We start from the raw sequence: 4,268 nt of genomic DNA on the forward strand, positions 1-4,268 counted from the left end.
GTTTGCAGCAACAGCACCATGAAATTCGTGGTTGTAGTAAAGTAATTCTACACAGAGAAGTTCCTCTTTGCCTCTGAATCGTCAAATCAAAATCACATTTTAAATGCCAGAAGCAAGCAGGGAAACAAGAAGGAGAGAGCTTGTTTTATGAAAAGCCATTGGATATGTTTGAGCTCTTTACATCTTTCTTTAATTTTTTCTGTCTGGGATGGCCCAAGCTCTGCAGGGTCTATTCTTACATCATTTTATACCTTTATTTCCATCTACTTAAACCATTCTAGAAAAACTAAAAAAACCTTATTCAGATAACCAACCTCATTTTTGTGAAACCATCAAGTCTATTCTAGCAGATGGGCTCTGTGTTTTTATGTGCATGCACATCTCTGTGTATCTGAAAAAAAAAGAGAAAAGAGCCTATCAACAGTGGCCACAATAACTTCATTCTACTATGCTTGATCTCTTCTTTCTATGTTTGTTTCCAGGTAAGAGGACTTTAACATGTCCATTATGTCTTCAATGACTAAAATAAATTCATTTCCAAAACACACTTATCAGACTAGTTATCAACCTAAACAAGGAAAAGCAATAAAGGATAGACTTCTGTGGTAATCTGCGCCACCTCAGAGCCTTAGTTTCCAGGACAGCCTTACCACAGGCACATGTATGACAAAACTAAACCCAGATTCAGCATCCCTTAAAACAACCATAAAATTCCACTGTCTTTAGTAGCTGCACTGAAGAAAAAATCTCTGGTAGGGGAAGGCCATGTAGTCTGCACAATTTGGGAGCCAAACATTTAGGAAATATTGCCAGAGGTACTTTCAATTGCTCTTTTAACAAAGAAAAAAAATCAGCAGCTTAAACACCTTATTCTAAATATTTAAAACCAATAGAGGAAGTAATGGATAAACCCCATTTCTGCTATACCCCATAAAGTATGGCATTTTCAGTTCAGATTGAAGGAAGAAACAAACCAATTAAATCATTAAATAGATTAACTTCTTTGTCAAGCAGCTGAAGCCAAAATAAGAAGCCACATAGTGAATATTTCTCTGTATCAAACAGTTTCCAGGCTCATCTTGTGGCTTCTAACTCAAGCTGGATGTGTAAAAAATCTACTCTCTACTTATTTTGATTAACTTGCCATGGGCAATTCACAGAAATCTGACAAACACTTGATTCTTTGTGAATTAGTCACTCCACTCCTTTTCAATAAATCTTTACGTCCCTTCTTTTTAAAAACATAATATAGCCATTAGTAAATCCTAACTGTGCTGTTCCATCCTATTCTTCTCCATAGCATAAAGTGTCCCACACATTCACTGCCTCCATTCTTTCCCATCCTCTCCCTCTTTTAAGTATCTTTCGCCACCAGATTGGCATTGGCAGCCAGCCAACCAGTCAGCACTTCACCTAGACAAGTGCTATGCTGATATGCCTAGATCTTTGAAGTGTCACACAACAAGTCCAACAAGTTAGTTTTCCTACTATTTTAATACTTTTTGCAGAGGCCCTCAGCCACAAAGTACATTTCCCATCAGGTTTGGGGTTTGGCTTTTTTGTTTCAAAACAGCTTCTTTCTGTGCAAACTTCTGCTGACAACTTCCTTTTTGAAATGCTTTGACCTCTATGGTATTTTTGAGAATATGCATGAGAAATGCCTTTGTGAATGATATTACATTATACCTAAATTAGGTATACACCCCAGGAACTCCAGTTCAGAAAGTCATGGTTGGATTGGTTAATGCCATTGTTAATGAGTACTGATGTGACATGCTGCCTAGATCAAAGTGCAGAGAGCTGTTACTTGTCGCTGCTTCCCATTACAGCACATTTTGAAGAGGGACACGGCAATGAAACAAGTAGGACTGGGTATATTTAAAGAAAAATAACATGCATCAGGCTGATAAAATGACAAAAAGTTAAGGGGAAAAAAAGAAGACAAGAAAAAACAAAGCATAGTTTGTGCTGTCTTTTGCAAGTTCTCCCATATCTGAACCCATTGGGTATTGATTTCATTTTATTTCATTACCACATCTGAAGCTGCACTGATAGTAAATCACAAGCAGAGCCTAATTTACAAAGTTGTCCAGTGGAGCAGTGAAGGCATTGCCCTTTTGTCTTATGAAAAGCTGTTTGCTGGCATGGGGGGCTGTCACTTCCCAGGGGAGTAACCACGACCTTCTGGGATATCTGCCTTTTGTAAGAAATAATTTTTTGCAGGTGATTCTCAGCCTCATCTTTTTGCAAATTATTATGTTGCTCAATCTGGGGATGGTAAAACAGGTTGTGCCTATAAGAAGCCTCTCCTTCTAGACGTTGCTGCTTTTATGCAATTATATTCAAAACTCCTAATCCTTCATTACTACTCACAGTGATACTGGCCTGCCTTTTATATTCAGTTAAAAAGCAGAAGTTACATTAGGAGACTTCCTACATGCCATATCACCTATGTGTGTGCCAAACACGTGAGACTTCAGGTTGCCTTCTTCCACCAGGCAGGATCCCTTAGCAATAACCTGCTCATCCAACAATCTACTTTCCCACTCACATCACCTTTCCCTTCTCCTTCTAACAGCCATTTGCACACCCAGCGTTATGTTACTGATAACCCTAACAGTGACTTCTCTAATGGGAGGCAACTGGCAGATTCAGATCTGAAGTACACCACAGGTCCTCAAGATTCAGAAATGCAGATGTTTGTGCTGTATTTTGAGTGGATATTGTTGTTTTCCTTGCTCACTGTATCTGACTCACTTACTGAACCTGCAGATAAAGAAAAATTACTTGGGTGTCTCTGCTATTGTAGGATTGTTACAAGTGGCAAAATCAGAATTTTGACCTGGATACACAACACTTTTTCCCAATGCACTGCATCTACAGCATGAATCACCTCCCTTCACACGCTCACCTGACAAACACCTCTGTCGCAACTGCAGGAGAAGACGATGAGCAACCAACGTGGGGTAAAGGCATTTTTACAGCCTTACCCAGTGTTACTTGATCGTGTTCATGGACACCTGTTTCTTGGAGGATGTCGCCTTTCTCTGTCCATGTCTATCCAGGTCACTGAGAGGATATCTGATCACTACAGGCTTGTACAGACCACCACCAAGTGCTCCAGAAAACACCCTTTCCGGCTGGAAAGACATTTGTGTGAAGGCGCAAGCGTAACCCTGGGAATCCAAGGCATTGGAGCGCTGACTCTGACTCACCACTTACTTGCTTCTGTCTCAGTTTCCTCCCTATATAAGTGAGGAAGATTAAGTTTATTCTTCCTTCTCAAGGGAGTTGGAAGGAATCAACATTGTTTGTATATCTTTTTAAGCACGCAGCGTGTAAACACTTTAGCTCAGTTAGCTAAGTTATGTTGATTTTCTCAATATTTCCTCCAATTTGTTACACATTCTTTGTCATAAGGCCCTACTGCTGAGCCCACAAGACCAAACACAAACTGGAAAATATGACATCCCTATCCAGAGGACATCACAAATGAAAAGTCCCATGATTAAACTCAGGCACGAGTCACTCACAGGTACATTAAGTCCATGCGTGTTTGCATGACCAGGGCCTAAGACTGGAGAAAAAAGCAAAACTAATCAACAGCAGACACAGGGGAATGCGTGCAGGAGAGTGCAGCACCAAAGGCATCCTTGACACGCATTTTTAGCTTACAAAATGCCGAATTTACATGGAAAGCGGTAACTACACAGAGGTTTCCTTTCGAAGAGAGGACGCACACCAACTTTCTTTCTCTTCAGCTTACGGTCGCGACGGCAAAGTCCCGCTTCGCACCCCGAGGGAAAAGAGATTCCGGCCGGCCCCGGGAGCCGCCGCCCAGCCGGCACCTCCCTGTCCGCAGCCGCGGGAGGACGGAGCAGCCGCGCGCGCTGTCCCACGCGATCCCCAGCCCGCCACGTGCACATCCCAGCCGCCGCCCGACGGCAAAGCCCCGGGATGCCCGGTGCCCACACAGCGCGGTGTCCGCTCCGTGCCGCTCCCGCCCCCGCGGATCCGCCCGGCAGGTCCCGAGCGCCCCTTCCCCCGCCGTGGGAGCGCTGTCCGGCGCTGCCGCCAGCCCGGCGGTGGGGCCGCCCCCTCCCCGCCCCGGGAGGAGTCCCCACCTCCCGACCACTCCTCCTCCTCCTGCTGGAAGGGGAAATATGAAGCGGAGCCCTCGCCGCGCTGCGCGGAGACGAGCAGGGACGCGGCAGCGGCGGCGCGGGCATCCTCGGGCACCGAGCGGCAGCGACCGAGCCGGAGCCCTG

Source organism: Vidua chalybeata, chromosome 1 (genome assembly GCF_026979565.1).
Source record: "Vidua chalybeata isolate OUT-0048 chromosome 1, bVidCha1 merged haplotype, whole genome shotgun sequence".
NCBI lineage: Eukaryota > Metazoa > Chordata > Aves > Passeriformes > Viduidae > Vidua > Vidua chalybeata.